The sequence below is a fragment of the Manduca sexta genome, chromosome 6, assembly GCF_014839805.1.
Source record: "Manduca sexta isolate Smith_Timp_Sample1 chromosome 6, JHU_Msex_v1.0, whole genome shotgun sequence".
NCBI lineage: Eukaryota > Metazoa > Arthropoda > Insecta > Lepidoptera > Sphingidae > Manduca > Manduca sexta.
Genome location: NC_051120.1, coordinates 4,476,254 through 4,500,393, shown reverse-complemented (window position 1 = coordinate 4,500,393; position 24,140 = coordinate 4,476,254). Strand labels below are relative to the sequence as shown.

At 36.0% G+C, this 24,140-nt stretch overlaps 1 non-coding gene across 1 annotated transcript; it reads left to right on the top strand.

The window, feature by feature from the left end:
* Window positions 1-9,389: 9,389 nt before the first annotated feature.
* Window positions 9,390-9,462, top strand: Trnak-cuu. The gene has a single exon. It is a non-coding gene; the product is annotated as a tRNA-Lys (tRNA).
* Window positions 9,463-24,140: the final 14,678 nt, after the last annotated feature.

The following is a 24,140-nucleotide window of genomic DNA, read 5'->3' as shown; positions in this document are numbered from 1 at the left end:
AGTTTTTATATACGGCTTGCACTAACATTGTCTCAATTTTTACTCCTACTACAAAGTTATAGCAATGTTCACGCTCCATGTTATGATTTATATGTCAGGCGTAAGTAGCATTACTTTGTATTTTTATATCTATACTATTATATAAAGCTGAAGAGTTTGTTTGTTTGTTTGTTTGTTTGAACGCGCTAATCTCAGGAACTACCAGTCCAAACTGAAAAATTCTTTTTGCATTGGATAGCCCTTTGTTCGTGGAGTGCTATAGGCTATATATCATCACGCTATACCCAATAGGAGCGGAGCAGTAATGGCTAATCTCAGGAACTACCGGTCCAAACTGAAAAAATATTTTTGCGTTGGATAGCCCTTTGTTCGTAGAGTGCTATATTCTATATATCATCACGCTATACCCAATAGGAGCGGAGCAGTAATGGCTAATCTCAGGAACTACCTACCGGTCCAAACTGAAAAATTCTTTTTGCGTTGGATAGCCCTTTGTTCCTAGAGTGCTATATTCTATATATCATCACGCTATACCCAATAGGAGCGGAGCAGTAATGGCTAATCTCAGGAACTACCGATTCGAACTGAAAAATTCTTTTTGTGTTGAATAGCCCTTTGTTTGTAGAGTGCTCTAAGTTATATATCATCACGCTATGACCAATAGGAGCGGAGCAGTAATGGCTAAACTCAGGAACTACCAGTTTGAACTGAAAAAATCTTTTTGCGTTGGATAGCCCTTTATTTGTGGGGGTGCTATAGGCTGTATATCATCACGCTATGACCAATAGGAGCGGAGCAGTAATGAAACATGTTGCAAATACGGGGACAATTTATTAGTTTTGAGAGCTTCCGTTGCGTGCGCTGCGTAAACGGTTAAAGTTATGCAACAATGATGTATGACGGGATTATTCCTCTTAAAAAGTTCTAAAAAATATATTATAAAACAAAGTCCCCCGCTGCATCCGTTTGCCTGAACATCTTAAACTCAAAAACTACCCAACGTATTAGGATAAAATTTGGTATGGAGACAGTTTGAAACCCTGGGAAGAACATAGGCTCCCGGGAAACTACTACTTTTATAATGGAAAACTTTAGCCTGAAAAACTTTATAACGCGGGCGGAGCCGCGAGCAAAAGCTAGTCCTTTATATATTTATAACTAGCTTTTGCTCGCGGTTTTGCCTGTGTGAACGAGTTTTCCGGGATGAAAGTCCCGCTATATATTTTCCCGAGATAGAAAGTAGCCTATAACCTTCCCAGGTTCCTAAACAATCTCCCTACCAAATGTCATAAAAATCCGTTCAGTATATTTTGAGAAAATCAATCACATACAGACAGACAGAAAAGGGGACTTTATTTCATAATATTATGTATAGTCTTGGAGGCAACCTGCCCTGTACCCACTGCTGAGCGAGGGCCTCCTCGACTATTGAGAAGGTTTAGGCCTTTGTCTACCACGTTGACTAAGTGCGGGTAAGCAGACTTCCCATACTTACAAAATTCTTGTCGAGAATTCTGAAGTATGTACGTTTCTTCATTCGTCATTTAAATGAGGAGACGAGCTTAACGTTCGTGATGGTAAGCGATACAACCGCCCATAAACAGAAAAAAGAAAGTCCGAAAGCCCATAAGAAGTATAAATACCATCCAACACTTCGAATTACAAAGTATTGTTCGCCATTCCACGGCGCTTGCCGTCCTGAGACTAGACATTTTAAGTCTTATTAAGTCCATTAGTTACACTGGCTACAATGTATAGTATTCGAGTCGGTTTCATTCCCAGCTAGGCTATTGATTGACGTTCTTTCTTTTTTAATGAATTTTAAACACCTAGGCTATCGCTTAACACCATTTATACCCGAGTCAAAGCCTAATATGTCATCAATATCTCTTAAATCTTTTATACCCGAACTAAAACCTAATATGTCATCAATGCTATTAGCCAGGTTTGGAGGAGAGCCAACTTGTAACATATTCGATTTAATCAAATAGCAGGGACATCTGTGAGGGTAATTACTCATGGAACATTTTAATTGGCACATTTAGAGCGAAAGCAATTATAGTTTTAGGATTTGAGTTTTCCGATGTGCTATTTAAGCGGCGATAGCCTTGTTGGGTGTGGAACGGACTGCCGAGACGAATGTCTGCAGGTTCAAAACCCAAAGGCACACACCTCTAATTTTTCTAAAAAAATATTTGTTTAATCTTTGGAATTATTCGTTTTTGAAAGGTGAAGATAAACATCGAGAGGAAACCTGCATACCTGAGAAGTACTCTATAGGAATTTTGAGGATGTGTGAAGTCTACCAATCCGCACTAGGCCAGCGTGGTGAACTGAGGCCTAATCCCTCTCAGTAGTAGAGGAGGTCCGTGCCCAGCAGTGGGACAGGATATATACATGGCTAATATAATTATACTATATATTTAAACATTTTGGAAATTGTAGGATTGATAGTGAAGCTTGGGTTTTATCCTTCGAAGCCGATCGGATATTTGCCGCCCCGTCTATTTTTATAATTATTTAATTCGTATAATTTGAATGAATTTGTTTATAAAGACTGCCTTGATGGCGCGAGTGTATCACAGTACGATTGCAAGGCAGAGGTCTCGGGTTCGATCCCCGGGTCAGACAAACTTCTAGTAGGTTTTTCTGCTCAGTATCAACCTGTAGTCTGGAATAAATGTCCGATATGGCAATAGGCTCGCTCCCCTATAACATCATGGGACGGAATACGCACGACTAAAAGTAGTAGTACCAGTTACGCTTCTGCCCACGCCTTCGGGGATATAAGGCGTGATTGCGTGTGTTTATTGCACGTTTGATTTTGAATTAATGTGACATTGAAAATGTTATACTTCAAAAATTGCGACGTTCGCTACCCCTTTTCATTTACCACCTGGGGCTATGGCCTCCTATTACTCCTAAACTTAATAAGTAAAATTGATTAAACCAAAGTACGTCCATAATCGAATCAGAAAAATCCACTCAGTTTAATTTTCAGGTACCATGAAGGAAGTTGTAAAACTCTAAGTTTATACGACGTCCTCTAATAGTTTGCGATCGTTCGATTCATTACCATTGAACTTCACGGAAGTGTAAAAATACATTTAGATTAAAGTTGATTTTTCCTGTACTGTGCGCATGGATGCTGGAGCAACTCCAATTTTAGTATCTAAAGTTCTTTATTGCAGTATAAGTATGCTGCGATTTGACTAACAGTTTTAAATACACGATCCCAATCTCAATCTTCAATCAAATTTCGAGAATAAATTAATTAAAATAAGTAATTTGTAATCACGTCAAAAAACTTTGGTTTGATTGGTCCATTTTTGAGATAGACCGAATAAAGCGATCTTTTATTGAAAATGGTGGTAAATCAAATCTTATTTATTTATATTTGGGAAACAAATAAATAACAATCACAATAACAAATAACAATAAATGCAACACAATCACGCAATCGGTGCAAATAATGACGCAATCAAATAAAAAATATACAATATTTTCTTGTTCACCTGTCTTTTGTTTATTTTCATAGATTCGTCAAATAAAAATTAATTTTGTTTTACATTTATTCTTAAAAATAAAAATCATACTACCACTAAATCAAATTGACCAGCCAGTTGAAGAAAAGTTGCCAGCGTTATGGGCACCTTAGCATCAGATATGGTCCGTGGCGGTCTCTTCGATTAGGTTTAAGATTATTGTGTATGTATGTTTGTAATTATGTTCAAATTTTATCAGAATTGTAATGACTATTTTAATTGTGTAATTAATTTATATATATAAAAATGAATCCCTATTTCCCTTGGTCACGCCATCACGCGTGAACGGCTGGACCGATTTCACTATTTTTTGTTGTTGTGTTTGTTATTGTCAAGAGATGGTTCTTATGAAAGAAAAAATTCTAAAAATTGCGCGGAAAATTAGAAAATTTAAGAAAACTTAACGAAAATATTAATTTTATATAACTGTCAATTGTTTGAAATAACCGTCAGCGATTGACAGAATGCGCGCTGCAAATTCATAGTTAAGACGGGACAACGTCTGTCGGGTCAACTAGTTTATGAATAAAATTTAAGTTGTATTATTACTATGATCGTTACTTACAGCTTTCATTATGGTTTACAAATAAAAATACAGGTTTGAATTTGTAAAAAAAAAACATTCACATACAACAAACACCACGTTTGTCACTGTTACTGATCATTCAGTTAAGTACAACATTTATAGCGGTCGTTATCTATACTAGAGCAAATTTTATAGTCAACTTTATTGCCTGCCCGATCTAATCTGGTCGAATGCTGTATAAAACATCAAGGAACAAAAGTTTTTTGTTACGACTCCTCGAATGACCTTTGCGGGTGATACATTTCATTCTTCAGAACACTTGACTGCTTTTGGCAAAAGGTTGCGAGGATTTTGAATAGCGACTTTAATTTTAAAAATTTGCTTGAGTTTTTTATCTGACTACATTTAATATTCAAGAATTTTTGAAATGTACGAGCAATCTTAAGAGAAGAAAAATTTCAAGCTAAGCTTGAAGATTTAATGGTAGGTCTCTCATATGTGAGTTCGCCTGGGTAGGTACTACCGCAATATCTATTTCTGCCACTATGCAGCAATGTGTAATTATTGCTGAAGTCCGATTTACATTGTAGCCTGTGTAACTACTAGTTATAATAAGACTTAACATCTCATGTCTCAGGATGGCGAGCGTAATGGAATACCAAACAATACTTTGCAATTCAAGTTGTTAGATGGCATTTCTACTCTTTAAAGCCGGTTGTATCGCTTACCTTCAAGTGAGCGGCAAGCTCGTCTTGTCATTCAAAAAGACAAAAAAAGATTAGGAATTGTTAAAAAGACCTGGTATTAAAAATATACATTAGACGTTATTGTAAAGCAACAAAATAATTTAAAAGTCAAATTTATTTAACTGACGTCAATCAAGGATTATTTTATCCTCAACTCCAATTACAAATTGTTATCCGATATTTCCAATTAAAAGAGGCATCAATTATTTCTTCACTTAACTTAACTTAAGAAAAGTTTTTTAAAAAAGAAGAATCTAATACCGAATTTTGTACAATCAATACAGCTTCCAGCCAGGAATTCAATTTCGTTTCTGCAAACAAGACGACATGAGTTATGACTTGAGGCTCTGAACTGGGAACTGTTATTAAGAATTTAGTAAGAAATTGTGCCAGCCGTAGGTTTTCTTATATTTATGTCTACAGTCAGTTCCTCATTACTGTGGATCGTTACTCTCAATTATTTTGATGATGACTTTCCATCGGCTTCAGTCTTCTGTCTGATGAAACGCTCCATTTATAAGGATCTACAGCGCATTATCAACTTGATCTAACCATATTTTGGACCTTCTTCCTCTCGTGCTAATGTTTATATTAGTACTAAAAGACACCTTACTTTTTTAAGGCACATATACTGACTTTTTTCTAAAATAAAAAAAAAACGTTTGTAATTAATGACAGCTTTATCATCGATAGCATTCAAAATCTTAGTTTAAATCTTTCATTTTTGATTAACAGTGGTATTGCCCGCGTCAACGATATTTTGTCATATTATATGCAAAACACATAAATATAGATACCATTAATAAATAAGTCATTGATATAGTGAAGTTCTTTCTTCACATTTACGTTTTAAATATAAGTATACATTCAGAACATGAAATAGAAAATAAAACCTAGCCTAACGTAAACATTCCTAGCACAAAACCGTAAATACACGAAATCAGCAAAACTTACGAATATTTCAACTAAACCGCTTTCATTTTTCAACCCGCAAGCCGGCTAAGAACATGAGTGATTGTAAGAAGGTATTGTGGACGTTACTTGCTTACGTCACTGGATAAATCGGTTTGAATGCCTGAATCTGGAATTCTAGGAATATATTTGAAATTGAGAAGCTATTTTTGTTCGTATATTTTAGAATTACCGTCGGTTTTCCTTATAATTTGCTCTGAATTACATTTCTCAGATTATTAAGCGATAAACTAAGGTAAATTCTTTAAACCTTATATTTAAAAGAGTGTATAAATATAACTTCGCAGAGGGGAATACGAATGATGGAAGAAAACAGCTTTGAAAACAGAATATGGTTAATTTAATAATAATTACTATTTCTAGAAGTCTAGCTAAAAGGTATTCAGTTGATACTTAATATCACCACAATGCATCAGTAAATACATGACCACGCCTTTGATCCACGAAAGTGTAGGCAGAGGCGCAACTGGTGTATTCCCTTTCCACCGTGCATGTTACATCTCATGATGTGATAGAGCGCGAGCCCATCACCATATCGGACACAAATTCCAGACTCCAGACGAATACTGAGTTGAAATCAATCCACCATTTACTGGGGTAAATATGATCCTTTTATAAGCTAAGGATGAGACCAGCATTTGCTATCAATACCAAATTGTAAGCAATGTTGGAATAATTAAGATCTCATGACAAATTTCCAAATTAATACCCAATTGCCTTTTAAATTCATAAATGACTTAAATAAGCCAAGAAGAACCTGCAGCATTCTTAACATACCCTTCTTCTTAAGAATTCGACCTTCAACAGCGTTAACAAATGTCAAGAAAACTCCAACTTCTTTCTACCTATCGCGAGGTATTTTAACATTTAATTCTCGCAAGCTGATGTAAGCATGAGCGATCGTGTGAACTGCAAAGGTATTGTATAACTTGATACGTCAAGTGACATATTGTCAGATAATAAGCGTCCATTTGTATATCACGTTTTGCAACGGACTATGGTTTTAAATCTTCCTGGAAAAAATAATGCACATCATTTAATTTTGAACTTGATAGTGAATTTTTTTCAGGACTAAAAGACCTGTAATATTAATATTTTGTGGTTTGTGTGATAATTTTCTTTCCAAATTTCAGTCGAGAGGTTATTCGGACCCATTCTCGCAAGCCAAAGTAAGCGAGAGCTTGTTACATCGCGTGACAAGTTCTCAGAAACATTTATCGTCTTTTGAGATATTTAGACTTTGTTTTGTACACATGGCATTTTCCCGAAATAAAATTCGAGGACATTAAATAAATGAAATAATTCCTTGAACTTAGAAATGTACGGCCTTTTGTAATACACGGAAGTTGTTTGCAACATTTTAATTTAAATAAACAAAAATCTATTTAAGTATTGCAGATAGGTCTTACTATCTTCTTCATAATTTATTTCTTAAGGACCTTTGTAACGAGGGAAGCTTTTTACTCAGCCAAACCCGCAAGCAACACCTAGAAAAAAATGCCAAACGCACATTAAATTCGCCATTACCACAGAGGAGCAGAAAACTAAAACATCCACCCGTAAAAATGGCATTCCCAACGTTTATATAAACTCTAATCCAGACGGTGTTATTTGGTTATCTAACAAAATGTTTATAATACAGGTCTGCCCGTTGAATACTATTTGATCGTGTTGTGGGTGAGTTTTTCTAGGTGTTTTTATAAGGCCGGTGTACTGGCAAGTGGGTCAATAAGTGAAGCGATGCATGAACAGTCATTTTTAGGGTTCACTTTGTCCGTCTGTCAAGACCCTTTTTCTCAAGAACGCGTGTGGTATTATGTTGACTTTAATATCTTTTATGGTCTTCTTCAATTGCATAACAATCATTAAGTTAATGCGATCAAAAGATATGACCGTTTACGTTTATTTTAAAATTTCACAAGGGAATCAATGGGGTATTCGCGTTTTACTAGAATTTGGAATTGGCTAAGAACTATATCTCAGCACATGTAAAGAAAAAAACCTGGAAGTCGAAAATATACTTACACATTAATAACAGTGGCTGCTGGTGGTAGGATATAATTTATGTCCGCCCGGATAGTATCCACTGTACACAAGGTGTTAAAACCCGCCATAGTGGCCTACGTGTGTCGCGTACCGTAATGAAGCTGTGTGTATCCGGTTCAAATAGGCCGGCATAATTGTGTCGACTGCCGAAGGGTAATCATTTCTCAGCAGTAGTCATTCCATTGAACCCCACTCCACTTACCATCAGGAAAAGATAAAATAGCAAAAAGCTAGCTACTGAACCCTCAGGGTGCATTCAGCTCGCAATTGTCCAGTTTTATTATTGATTGCAGACTCCATGGTTAATACAAGAAAGACTTTAAATAAGACAACCTACAAGAGATGTTGCATGTTCAGTGATTGCCTTACGCCGGTCTTTGGCCGTAGTAGGCACTCTACCCTGGACTTGATATAGGTTCCTAACCTTGGCTCTGGAAAGATCCAGTATCGGTCTAAACAGAATATTAAGAATTGCGAAAGGTTTCTTTCAGTCACCGGAGTAGACCTGAACTATGTTATATTAATCTATTTTTTAATAGTCAAATACTAATAAAAAAAAAAATATATATTTGGCAGCGACTGGATGCATAAAGCCTTAGGGATCTGTGGCATACTTTGAGAGAGGCCTATGTCCAGCAGTGGACTGAAATGGGCTGATGATGACCAATTAATATAATAATAATATAATAATAATAATATCAGCTCTGTATTATATACTGTCCCACTGTTGGGCACGGGCCTCCTCTACTACTGAGAGGGAATAGGCCTTAGTCCACCACGCTGGCCTAGTGCGGGTTGGTAGACTTCACACACCCTCGAAATTCCTATAGAGAACTTCTCAGGTATGTAGGTTTCCTCACGATGTTTTCCTTCACCGTTAAAGCAAGCGATAATTCACAAAGAATACACACTTCATTTTTTTTAGAAAAATCAGAGGTGTGTGTTCTTGGGATTTGAACCTGCGGACATTTGTCTCGGCAGTCCGTTCCACAACCAACCAGGTTATCGCCGCATACTAGGCTATCGCCGCATAATATAATATAACTGTCTTGAATACAAAAGATTGAGACATTTTATTAGGCCGGGGTCCCGTTGTCTCAACAGCATAGCAACCAGTCCAGCTAGATCCCTCCATTAAACCCAGTATAATTCCCATCTTTCTTAATAGTCCCTGCACCTTGCAAGCGTTGTCTTTGGCTGTATTTCCTCCATAAATACATAGAGAGTACTTGCATTTATAAAACCCAACTAGAGAAAGGTATCTTAAAGGGGCCTCTACGTGTTGGATCCATGTCCCCACGCAAGCCTTCCAAAAGGATCGGCCATTATCCCGTGATTTCCCGCAGGAAAGTTACAACATATTATTAGTTAGTAATATTATAACATAATATTACTAACTATAAATCACTGACCTATAAGATGTAACCGGTTCAACAACTGATAACAGAGATAAACAAACTAAAATCTGTCGTCTGATTACATAAGAGTAAGAAGGTGGACGTTGTTGACACTGAATATTGAATTCTATTTATAATTTGAACAGCATATATAACAGCCCGGCTAGCTCAGTCGGTAGAGCATGAGACTCTTAATCTCAGGGTCGTGGGTTCGAGCCCCACGTTGGGCGCAAAGTTTTTTAAACGTATTTTTAAATTATTGGTCACTACTCTCATACTTACAAGTTGAAATAAAAAATGAATGAATTAACAATTAAATAAAAAAATAATGTTTTTAATTTATTCTCCCTTTAGTCGTAAAAATCCCTAGCTTACGTGTCACTTTAGGAAAAACCCACCAGTTAGGGATCCATTTAATTAAAATTGTTTTTAGACATGCAAAATATAAAACAGATTTCTTTACTTGATAATATTTAAAATGTTACGACAATTATGTGGTATAAATAATTAAACAAAGCCGCATGAACATTGATCACATTCCTATAATATTATAATAAAAATTTTAAAACTAGGATCTCTCCACACTGCGACGGAAATAACGCCGTCAATATTGCGTAATAAGATTTAATATTGAATACGACATTTCACACCTGTTCGGGAATTTCACGTTACGTACAGAAATTTGAAAATGGAATTACAACATTTGACAGCACAATATTCTATTGAGTTATATAAACAGGGCCCTTATTCTGTATGATAGTGTAAACGCGTAACGCGGCCGTGTCATGTTATCTTCCAGAAATGTGCGTGGAATGGTATTCTGTAAGCCAAATTTCTATAGTCCTAAACATGATGCGTTGTGTTACGTGCTTGTTACACACTGTCGAAATAACGTGCGGGATAGAGAATAAGGCCCCAGAATCGGCAAGTCAGCGACACATCACATATAAGTGATAGACGACGCTCTACGAAACCCAAGCCAACCGATAATTACTACTATCTCTTTCTAAGCCAGTGTGACATTTACCGCCAAGTATTTTATCTCTGTAATTCCAAATACCATGCCAAGTATATTTTATTTACATGATTTCCATTACACGAAAACAATCTGCAGTGTGAAGAAACCTTTATAGTATTTTTTTTTAATCATGATATATTACTTATGTTTACGCGAATTTAGTCGCGGTTTTTATATTTAACTAGCTTTTGCTCGCGGCTTCGCCTGCGTGCTGCTTCGCTCCTTTTGATCATATCATGATATGTAACCTATAGCCTTTCGCGATAAGTGGGCTATCCAACACTAAAATATTTTTTCAGTTCGGACCAGTAGTTCCTGAGATTAGCGCGTTCAAACAAACATACTCTTCAGATTTTATAATAGTAATAGTAATATCCTATGTCCGTCTCCTGGTTCTAAGCTACCTCCCTACCAATTTTCAGCCAAATCGATTCAGCCGTTCTTGAGTTATAAATAGTGTAACTAACACAACTTTCTTTTATATATAGATTTTTCTTCTGACGTTTTGAAGACGTTTCAGCCTTCATACGTACGTAGCGTACTCATTTAAGAAACTCCGAAGCATCAGAAAACATGAAATATAAAAGATACGAAAACTAGTCATTAAGATTAAACTATTTTTCGGATTTTATCGTGGTTTTAATATTTTAGTTTTCTTCCCGACAAAGTTACATTACCGACGACTGACTATCTAACTTTCCAGATGACTACACCTCTGTCCACTCCGTGACCACAAAGGCTGGAAAATCTTCGGAACGTCGAGAGAACTGAAATATTAAAATCGCGATAAAATCCGAAAACTAGTTAAATTTCAATGTCTAACATTCGCGTAAACATAAAAAAACAAGAACAATTTTTTTTTAAATTTTTCGTACTAAAATTTATATAGATTTTTTTAAACTAAACACTCACCTGCTATTTTACGTTCTCTCATCTTCCTCCACAGTTGTTCGGCTTTCCGCATCGGCCAGTTCTCCACTTTGGCACTGAAGCTCCGGAAGAACTTATACTCTTTGAAATGGGACATTCGTCTTTCCATTTTGCTCGGCGTGTGGCCTGGCGGTGGCGGAGACGGGGCCTTCGGAGTCGTCGACGGAGAAGCCATTTTACCAAAAGTTACTCTCAAAATTATATTAATTTAATTAAATTCACGATTTTGGTCCCTTAATAACTTTTATACTTCCATTTAATTGTTAGACTATGTTTACGGATATAACGATTCATTATATAATGTAATTTAATTTAACACTTATAATATTTAAATTTATATTTCCTTAGCTTATTTAACCCCTAACTCGGCAATAGTCAGTTCCAATTTGCTCGAGTGTTACTAATTAACCTGAAACAGAAAAACGTGTTTTGTTAATTTCTGAAATTAGTTCTAAATTCAATTTCGTGTAATGGGAGAGGGGATGTTTCGCTTTTTATAGCGAGTAATTTACCGACTTCAAAAGAAAAGAGGTTTTTAATTCAACGTGTATTTTAATATCCGCTAAATTCTTCGCTCAGTTTCTTTTCATTTTATAAATATTTTTATACACATTACTTATTTAGTACCGAGTGTCTCAGTAACGGAGTTGTATTGCATACAGTACACCTCTCTGAGGTCCCGCGTTCGAATCCCGGCTGGAGCAAAGTAATATTGAGTTTTATGTTCAGTATCAGCCCGGAGTCTGAAATTTGTACCCAGTATGGCGATAGGCTCGCTCCCTATCATGTCATGAGACGGTATATACTTGGTGAAATGTGGGTGGATTGCATCTCTCCGTACTCTTCGAAGATAAATACGTGATGTGTGTTTTTGTAATTTACTTATACACCGCGATTTTATAGTCGTTTTGAAACCAAAATGTGGTTAAAACAATTTGTAGGACCAAAAAATATTGTGAATTAATTGCCGTTGATAAAATTAAAAATAGTTTATGATAATATTATTTTTCACTCGTTTGAATTTGTTTTCAGTCATTCGAGTTTGATAATACGGTAGAGATGATAGTACCGTCGCGACAATAATTATTCATAGTTATGAATGGCACCAATCGCAATTATTGTAGTAGTGCATGAGATTTAGTTACATTGCCCCGAGTTCTCATTTATTAGGTAAGAAGCTACATTACTCCAGAGTTCTATGTACTTTTTATCTCGAAAAACTATTTATCCCCAAAAATCGTCATCACCAAAACTAGTTTAAATTATAAATGCAGAGCTTTCGAAGTCTTGATCCAGTTATAATATAAGCTATGCGTTTGTATCGGATTTACGTCGCCCGCGTTTCCTACATGCCCTCATTTTATTTGTCGCAACTGGCTTGTATCGTATACCTTATAAATTCTTTATTAAATTGTCATCGTCGTTCGGGATGGAACAATCTGTAGTAACAAAAATAAGTGAATTTGTTGAGTTATGTTTGCTAAAATCTTTGGAACTTTTAAACTTACGCTAAATACTAAATAGCTGGTAGGTTTATGATACGCAAGATTCCATGTACATACCGATGCTATGTTTATTGTTGCTATCAAGCAACATTATTTGAAATATAGCCCACTGATAATTTAAAAAAAAAACGCGACTTGCAAGTCAATATCTAGTGTTTTTTTGCTACACTGATATACGCTCGCTACATCATAATAACGTTACAAGTCAGTCGCCATAACCATACACACTAATGCCTTTTATCCCCGAAGGGATAGGCAAAGGCGTAACTAATGCATCCACTTTTCACAGAGTGTATTCTTCATGTGGTAGAGGTCGAGTCTATCGCCATATTGGTCACAAATTTCTAGTCGTAGCATTAATGAAAAGGGCGTAAACCTATATAATACTCAGACAGTCTATATTCCCACTACAGCTTTTATCAACTCTCCACTATTTTATTTGGAACCCACACAAATTGAAGACATGGCAAATATTAGTTCTGTCACGGGAATCGCTTTTGTTTGCTCCGCGACACTTCACACAGTACACGTTATTATTTACATTGATGACCTTTATACGAATGGATATAAGTTCTATATTCTTAGACTCAGTACAGACACGAAAAAACATCACGCAGGTGTAAGTGTGTATGTGTGTGTGTGTGTGTGTGTGTGTGTGTGTGTGTGTGTATATATAAATGAACAGAGTCAAAAAAAACAAACACATCTTTTCCCCTAAGAGTTAGGTCAGGCGAGGTACAACCATGGTACCCACTTCGCCATATATGTTTCGTCACATTATATAAAGGCGAGTCTATCGCCATATCGAGCTTAAATTCGAGTCAAGCTGATAGGTACAGAAAAAAAATAACTTTCCCGGCCCGGGATTTGAACTCGGAACCTCAGTGCGGTGTTATACCGCGGACGTAATATAACCACGAGGCAGTAAGAGAAATATCAATAAAAGACAATACATTTTGAACGCTATACCCCTATTTTTACTTATAGGGGAGTGCTTAATCATAGAACCAAATATAAGATGAGAAGTTTTTTTAAAAAAATCCTTAACCGCGCCACTCGCGCCCAAATGGGAGTTTAAAAATTGACAATTACATCAGATTTACACCCTGGATTTAGAATACGGTACTAATAAATTTGAACCGCGTGATTCAGAACGACTGGACAACATAAATTAATATAATTGGCTTATATTTTTTGTTGATGCTTGCATGCTTTACTGTTGGCTTGAAATTGTATATATTCTGTTCTTATGCTGCGGGTACACTGATAAGAAAATATATAGCATTTTTTTTTTGTTGCAATTTAATGACGAGACGAGCACTTTGCTCGTCTAATGGTAAGTAATACGACCGCCCATAAACATTGCAACTCCATCCAGAACTTTGAATTTCAAAGTACTGCGTGGGTCGCACTCCGTTCGATACCCTAAAACAAGATATTACAGAGGAACAGGGTTTTTTTTAATTATATTATTTATACTCGCATATGCCTGTTTTTCCATGAATTATTAATGCCTACTTAAGTCTACAATCTAAACAGGAAATATAATTTTCGACGACGAAATATTCTTTTCAATTACTCTACAAAATAGCCCAGAATTAGTAATTTACTAGCTTCAATATGCGCGTACATAATACATTATTCACGATATTGCAAAATTGAAAAAACTAGATACTTTCATCTTTAAACTCACTGATTAAAAAATCTCCGACGCAATAAATTTTCAAGTTTTCATAAAACATTAATTTCACTATAAAGAGCAGTGGCGCTCTCTGGCGGTGGAAAATTGCGACGCGACCGACCTCTGACATTTAGCGGACCACATTAATAGTCTTTCGCGTGATAATTTAGATTCTACTGTACGAAAAAGGTTGCGGTAAATATTAAAAATTTATTATTTATATTAAGGACTGGGTGGCAGGTCGTCGGACATATGAATAAGAGTGTGTGAGCAAGAAGGAAGTTAGAAAATGCAAGATGCTCGGGTTATGAAAGTAAGTCATGGAAAGTTAGCTGGTGGTAGGATATATTTTATATCCGCCCAGATAAGGACCACCGTACACAAAACGTTAAAACCCGCCATACTGGCTCAGGTAAGTGTGTCATACTCCGGGATCAGCCTGTGTTTATCCGGTTTGAACAGGCCGACATAATTGTGTTGACTGTCGAGGGGTAATCATCTCTCGTCAGTCGACATTATATTGGACCTCACTCCACTTACCATCAGGTTCAGTAGGGCCACTAAGCGATGCAAGTATAAAAACACTGCTGCTCGACGGCAAAAATAGACAGGGCTGTTAAACATTCTGAATTATCCAGTACTACCAAATGCCAAAGCTACTTATGTTAGTAATATTTAATGCACCGTGTTGCATGGCGCTAACTTCCCTGCGTATTTATAATTCAATGCGGTATGAACTGACCTGTGAAATTCTAAAAGCATTTCTGTATTACATGATGGTGGAATAGTTAATCGTAAATATGTCTTAGAGGAGGTAGGCAGTAGCGTAACCTCAGAAGAATTGATCTTTCTTCGATAGGATATTTATATATTTTTTTTCGCAATTTTAGAACAAGTCACGTATCTTTTATCATTATGGGCCGAAGTGATCTGGGGATATATAAAGATGTATTTAGATTTTTAAAAATTCTGAAAAGAATTAATGAATACAATTTAGATTGTACACATTGACCGTTATTGTCAATGGTAACAAATGTTTGTTTTTTATAAGGGAACTAATTATTAATGGGGTCAAAAAAAATTTTTTTTTTCTAAAATTGTAAAAGAAATATATCAAAGGTACTTATTTTTCTGTATATTAATTAAACTAGAAAATAGATTTTAAACATAATATTCCTGTTAAGAAAATAATGAAAAGTTTGTTATTTCTATGAAAAAATACAAAAATCTGGAAATGACGTCCAGATATAGAGATAACATACATTACAAATGATTTTTTTATGAAAAAACAGAATATTCAAGAAATAACGTCCAAAACTATAGTTGTAGTATACATTTGAAATTAATTGAGTACGCACTACCATAACAAATTTCGTACGTTTTCTTTCACGATACCATGAATTTAATATCTCTTGCTGTATAGGGCACTGGGATCGTTGTACTGCGAACCTATCGCAATTTTAAACACCAGCCATTGTTACTCCGGATATTTATTCTTGGAAGTTTTTCATTTATAAAGAATAACTATTATTTTTTCAGAGAAATTCTGTGTAGATTACTTCTGAACAAAACTGTCAAAGTTTTAATTGGACATGCGTGTTGTGATTATCAGGTGTAGCAAACACTTTGTTGTGACAGAAAAAAATGGTAGGAAGGCTCCAGGTCAATTACTCATTTATTATAAGCAACAATTCATTGATTTATGTTATACTAGCGACCCGCCCCGGCTTCGCACGGGTGCAATGCTGATACTAAATACAATACAGAAAAACTGTGAACGTTGTATATAAAAACATAGCGGCCCGCTCTGGCTTCGCACGGGTATCACAACAAAATAACAGTATTTCTCCACTATTTAATGGATGTTATTATTATACATATAATCCTTCCTCTTGAATCACTATCTATTAAAAAAACCGCATCAAAATCCGTTGCGTAGTTTTAAAGATTTAAAGACACATAGGGACAGAGAAAGCGACTTTGTTTTATACTATGTAGTGATAATATAGAATGTTTAATATCCAGTTCGACTCAATATGTCGGATACTCTTAATTAGCGTAGAGTTATGAAGCCTAGTTTTCAAAGTAAAATTATTCATTATTATATCTGTTGTCAATATGATACTCTTATGGTGTTATGAAGTCCACTTGCAAAGTTAAGATAAATTACTATGTTTTTCTATCAAAATAACAATTAATCAGTTATTATACAAAAATTTCAGCCTCTAATATGAGTGATTTTCTAAATAAAAAAACACCCTTCAATTTTTAAAACCTTAATTAGGAATCGAACCTGGCGTTGTTTAGAGTTCAAATTCTCTGATAATAATGATAATAATATACCAATGATAATAATCTTTCCTAATTCCTACAATATGTTTATAACAGACAATTGCATAAAGAAACTTGGAAAATGGACACAAAACACGAAGTGTTCCGGAACACTTATTTTTTATTCCAAATATGTTAATTTACGAATTAGGGCAAGGTCATGAGCCACGCTTGCCGCTTTGGATTTACCATCCGAATCTTTATATCATATATTTACATTTTATAAGAAAAATACTTTTGTTGGAGCTTTATGTAGAGTTGCTAAACGTCTTTCTACTTCGAAAGACGGAAAAATATTGTGTATTAATTATTCACATTTTTATAAGTAAACTAGCGACCCGCCCTGGCTTCGCACGGGTGCAATGCTGATACTTAATACACTACAGAACAACTGTGAACGTTGTATATAAAAACATAGCGGCCCGCTCTGGCTTTGCACGGGTATAACATAACAAAATAACAGTATTTCTCGACTATTTAATGGATGTTATTATACATATAAACCTTCCTCTTGAATCACTCTAGCTATTAAAAAAACGCATCAAAATCTGTTGCGTAGTTTTAAAGATTTAAGCATACAAAGGGACATAGCGACAGAGAAAGCGACTTTGTTTTATACTATGTAGTGATGATGGGACATTGGGTTAACATAACTTCTAAATGAGATGGAGCTAATCCCTCCAGTAATAGAGGAGACCTGTGCCCAGCAGTAGGACAATATACAATACAGGGCTGATATTATTATTATATATACGTTAATGTGTATAATATACTAAAATCTTTTTGTACACCTGATTACAGGGGAAAACTAATAACCCGCGCTCAAGTGTATGTAAGTGGCACACGTAATTTGCGGCTGAGCCCGGATCAAGGTAGTGTATCATCAAGATGAATAAGCTAACGTTCTAAGAAACGGATTTGTGTTGCTTTATAATGTAGTATGTAATGCTTTGACTAATGAGTTCCACGTATACGTAATGAAAGGCCAGATGTTTCTAATAGGTATATACACACACACAACACAACATCACGCATTTATCCCCGAAGGGGTATGCAGAGGCGCAATCAGGGCACCCACTTTTCGCCAAGTGTGTTCCGTCCCTTGATGTGATAGGGGGCGAGCCTATCGCCAAATCGCGCATAAATTCCAGCTCCGGGCTGATACTGAGCAGAAAAACCCAAATATCACTTTGCCCGACCCGGGATTCGAACCCAAGACCTCAGAGCGCTGTCGTACCACGCATGCAGTATAACTACGCCACCGAGGCAGTATATATAATTATGAAATAATTCCAGCCATCCATACGGAATTCTTTGTGAATTTATCGTTCGCTTTAACGGTGAAGGAAAACATCGTGAGGAAACCTGCACATCTGAGAAGTTCTCTGTAGGAATTTCGAAGGTGTGTGAAGTCTACCAATCCGCACTAGGCGAGCGTAAATTTCACCTTTCACCACTGCCAGCAATGTATTATACAGTATGTATTATTGGAGGACTTATTTAAGAACATGACAGTTCATGGTTGTATGTAACTAAAAATATATACGCAAAAAAATATTAACAAATGACAGAGTATAAACCTCAGAAAAATTGTAAAAAGGTATCCTTATGCTAATAACTTGTTTGACCTACGTTATAGGTCATTATGTATGACTATGACCTTCATATTAAAATTATTTTCCCTTCATACTTTAATACTGATTCCTAAAATTCTCGTAAAAATAAGATTATATGTTTTATATGCTTTTGGGACCGAATACTAAACACCGTCCTTAAACAGGTCCCTCTACTAACTTTACACACGTATATATACTGTTCTAATGCTGGGCACGAGCCTCCTCTACTGAGAGGGATTAGGCCTTAGTCCATAACGCTGGACTAGTGCGGATTGATAGACTTCACACACCCTCGAAATTCTTATAAAGAACTTCTCAGTTATACAGGTTTCCTCACGATGTTTTCTTTCACCGCTAAAGCCACCGATAATTCACAAAGAATATACACATAATTTTAGATAAGTCAGAGATGTGTGCTCTTGGGATTTGAACCTGCAGACACTCGCCTTGACAGTTCGCTCCGCACCGAGCTATCGCCGCCTACGTCATGTTCGGATTTAACTACTAAAAAAAAAAAAAAAAACAGAATTTATTTTTAAAATATTCGTTATTCATAGAAGAGTTGAGCACGAAGTTAGCAGAGGTAATAACGAGTATGTCATTTCATTCATTAATGCACTATCAAAATGAGCATGTTTAATCATTTAAATTTATTTAAAGTAAGCGGCGATAGCCTAGTTGGTTGTGGAACGGACTGTCGAGACGAATGTCCGCAGGTTCAAATCCCAAGGGCACACACTTCTGACTTTTCTATAAAATTATGTGTGTATTCTTGGTGAATTATTGCTTGCTTTAATGGTGAAGGAAAACATCGTGAGGCAACCTGCATACCTGAAAAATTCTCTATAGGAATTTTCAAGGGTGTGTGAAGTCTACCAATCCTTACTGGGCCAGCGTGGTGAACTAAGGCTTAATCCCTCTCATCAGTAGAGGAGGCCCGTGCCCAACAGGGACAGTATATAATACAGGGCTGATATTATTATTTATCATTTAAAACAAAATTTTAATCTCACAACACGTAACTATATTGTATTGCATATCAGACTATCCTTTGTGCTTTCAACAGTTAATTAAGAGCATTACCATAGGCTATGAGGAAAACAAAGCCATCGCCCATCACGTACCATAGGTAGTCTCTGTTTATTAATAAATATATTTATTTTAAACCATTGGTGCATTAACTCTATAAATAATATCCTCCTTCCTACTTATATTGTAAATGCGAAAGTTTGTGAGGATGGATGTATGTATGTATGTATGATTGTTCCTCTTTCACGAAAAAACTACTGAACGGATTTCGATAAAACTTTACAGTAATATTGGTTATACATCAGAATAACACATAGGTTACAATTTAAAATGATTTTGTGTAATTTGGTCATAATATAAGGATAGATATCAAATAAATCGGAAATAAAAACATAATTTTTGTAGAGTCAGAGGTGTGAGCCATTGGGTTTTGAACCTGCAGACATTCGTCTCGGCAATGCGTTTCACCAAATAGGCTATCGCCGCTTTTTCTCATACAGATATTTGTTATTATTTTTGACTGGTGTTTCAAGTCATAAACGTCAACAAGGGACTGATCTTGTCATCTAGTTCTATTCGATCCCCGGGCTAGGTAAAGTAAAGATATGTATGTATGTTACTGGTGGTAGGTCCCTCATGTCTGAGAGTCCGCCTGGGTAAGTACCACCGCAATGTCTATTTTTACTCTTGTGTTTCGGTTTGAAGGATATTGTAGCCCGTGTAACTACTGGACATAATAGGACTTAACATCTCATATCTCAGGATGGTGAACGCAGTAGAATACCAAACAATACTTTGTATTTCATGGTGTTGGATGGTGTTTCTACTGTCTATGGGCGGTCGTACCGCTTACCATCAGGTGAACGGCAAGCACGTCTCGTCATTCAAAGCAATAAAAAAAATATGTTGCCTGGAATTTCAGTCCGGAATTGTTAATAAATCCCCCTTTATTCTTATATAGGTCTTATCATATCTGGAGACAAAAAGGTTACACCTATCTATGAAAACAAAATGCCTTATACTACGAAATATCTTCAGACAAAATGCGGATCTTCATAATGAAAACCTCATTTTTCTAGTCAGCGGTGGGTGTAGTTTAGGCATGTTATCTAGGATCTAATATTAGCCTGACCTTGGATGAAGCCTTTCGCGTTAATGTTCATTTATTACCGGACGGTGAAATTCTACGTGTTTTTTTTATTGCTTTGAAAGACGAGACGAGCTTGCCGTTCGCCTGATGGTAAGCGATAGAAACACCATCCACCACCTTGAATTACAAAGTGGTTTTAGGTATTCCACAGCGCTCGCCATCTTGAGACATGACATGTTAAGTCTTTATGTCCAGTAGTTACACTGGCTACAATGTCCTTCAAACCCGAACACAACAGTGACTATACACTGCTGCTTGGCGACAGACATAGACATTGCGGTGGTACCCAGGCGGACTCTCACATATGAGAGAGCCACCAACAGTGAATATTTGGTGACACGCAAGGCTTTCTTCAAGCAAGATGTTTCAATCCAGGGTAGTTATGAGCACACACACCACACCCACCGCTGCAATTCCTGTAAGCTACGATCGGCAGTAGCACGCATTATAACACCGAGCGGTGAAGCTCAGAGAGTCTGAGAGCACTGATAAGTCTTGACCCGTAACGAAATTAATGTAATAGAAAGATAGGAGTTGGATATAATTTAACTTTCCTCCATAGCAAAGTGGGAGACAAAAATATGAACAGCAAAAGGTTATTCGATCCTTAAAATCATAGAGAAACTTACAACTGGAAAAGTCAAATGTTCAACGCGGATGAAATTGAAAGAGTCCTATCATTTGAGTTGTTCGAATTGATTCCAATCAAATACCTACTGTATTGCAAAAACATTTGAATATTGCATAACAATTTTCGGGATTCGGGATGCTATTAATTTGATATTGCTCTATTACCATGGAGAGCGAAATCTAAAGTTACTAAAATCGTAAATACCTACCATTTGGACGTGTTGCACGTTTGGGTGTTGGTAGAATTTAAAAGTAAACTTAAAAACCCCAAGCGGTTTTGAATCTTAGGTACACAGACTCTTGTGCAATATAACGTTTTTATACTAAAAAGACCTTGCACATGGACAAGACCGGAAACAAACCATCACTACATAGTATAAAAAAAAGTCGCTTTCTCTGTCCCTATGTCCTTTTGTATCTTTAAAACTACGCAACGGATTTTGATGCGGTTTTTTTTAATAAATAGAGTGATTCAAGAGGAAGGTTTATATGTATAATAACATCCATTAAATAGTCGAGAAATACTGTTATTTTGTTATGTTATACCCGTGCGAAGCCAGAGCGGGCCGCTATGTTTTTATATACAACGTTTACGGTTTTTCTGTAGTGTATTTAGTATCAGCATTGCACCCGCGCGAAGCCGGGGTGGGTCGCTAGTAATCTATATAAATAAAAATTAACTGCCAGATGTACGTAAGAGCATCACTTGAGATCGGCTTGGTCGATTCCTTTTTTGTTGTGTCAGGACAAGGTTTGTATCAAAATATAATTTTGAAAAATCGACAGGAAAAGACGGTAAAAAATGGATTATAAGTTTGTATAAAAATATTTTTTCGTAGACACTAAACCCCAAAATCACCTAACCGATTTTAATTAAAACTTTTGTAAGAATTAAATTAGGTCCAGCTTGAATCATAGGATAATTTCAAACCCGATATTCTTCTGTTGTCGATACCTAAAAGATGAAAGATAGTTTATAATATAAAATATGGTCTGCGGCAAGACTTCTGCTGGGCCCACCAATATTTAATATAAATTCGTAATATACCTATAGTAATTTAAGAATAAGACATTGTAATGAATAGAGTAAGATAAATAGTTTAGATGCTGTGAGTTAAGATATATAGAAATATAATAAGATGTAATAGTATGAAAACAATAAAGAACATTAGGAATATCCCTTGTCCTGAATAGGGGGAACAGAAAAATATATATAACTAGCTGACCTGACAGACATTGTCCCGTCTTAACTATAAATTTGCAGCGCGCATTCTGTCAATCGCTGACATTTATTTCAAACAATTGACAGTTATATAAAATTAATATTTTCGTAACATTTTCTTAAATTTTCTAATTTTCCGCGCAATTTTTTGAATTTTTTCTTTCATAAGAACCTTCTTCTGACAATAACAAACACAACAACAAAAAATAGTGAAAACGGTTCAGCTGTTCACGCGTGATCGCGTGAACAAGGGAAATAGGGGTTCCTTTTTATATATATAGATATATACATATAAATTCGTATTTTTTATTTTATTTTATTTAAAAATCCACAGCCCTTAACACTAGAGTGATACAATCTGATACACTTATCTTAAGGCCAATAACGGATTTACATTTTGTTTACACGTTTAAATAACGTGTATTATGCTAGTTATTAAACACTAATGTTTGATTTAAGTTCATAGGTTCAGTTTTCAGACAGGAATATGTGCCCACACCTGCTGGAATTAGACATTGTGTCGACACACCTCGTTATAATAGGAGCGAGATGAGGTCGGTAAGCCTTCAGGGAATAGTTGCACCTATATCGTGGTGTAAATTAAACTAAGGTACGTTGACTACTTCAGCGAATAACATAGCTTGTCATAGTTGATCGTATTAGCTAGAGTAATAAAGTATGTGAGGTACTGTTTATACGAACAAGACAGAGTGACTCCAATACACCTGATGGTAAGTAGTGGGGTGCAATAGAATGTCGACTGACGAGAGATGATTACCCCTCGACAGTCGACACAATTATGCCGGCCTGTTGCAACCGGATATACACAGGCTGATCCCGGAACGCGACATACTTACGTGGACCACTGTAGAGTTTTAACAACTTGCGTACGGTTGTTGCTATCGGGCGGATATAAAATATAACCTAATATTAGCAATGAATAGATCATCAGATATGAGGGAACATCATGGGACAGAATAAATATCGAAAAGATTGTGCTTTGTTTGTCTGCCTACCCCTTCAAGGACAAATGCGTGACGTTTGTGTTTTAAGATAGCATGTCACTACAATATTAAGTAAGGTAACAAGGGAAAAATAGAGTTTCATTTACTTGTTTATTTTTTATCCGCCCTCTATTCTTTTATCCATCTATCATTTTATATAGATTACGGCATTTATGAAGCTTAGAAGGGCATCCATTGAAGATCGAAGTGGAGTAAACAAGAAAATAAAGAAATGCGTTCATTTTACAATTGACCTAAACTAAACATAAAAATAACATCCATTACCCACCTCACTATACGTCTTTCAGGATAACGCGAACAAAAAAATCAATGTACACTACACAAACACTAAACAAAGAACACCAACAAAGTTATGTTTGCAACCGCGACTTCGCCCCGTCCGCGAAACGTGTTAGCCCGTCGCATGAATCTACAGGTCTGGCTGCAATGGCATAGAAATTTCCCGCTATGAAGCCAGAGAAAGACGGCGATATAACTTTTATAGAGGCTAGACAGAGATGGAGAGTACAGCGCGGTCGGAAAATCGCTGAAAGATGTGAATGCGGTATTTCATTAAAATGTCGAAGTTCTCACGCTTGTAATCTTTGTTTTTCAATCAAATATAAAAATAATATTAAATTCGTTTGTAAAACTGAAGATAGTACTTGTTTGATATTTGCTTAAACAATAGCTATACTAGTCTAATTAAAATAACAAAATATAAAAGACAACGCCTCAGTCATTAGATCAGATATAAATGTATTATACTAGAGATAATAAATATAGCTGCAT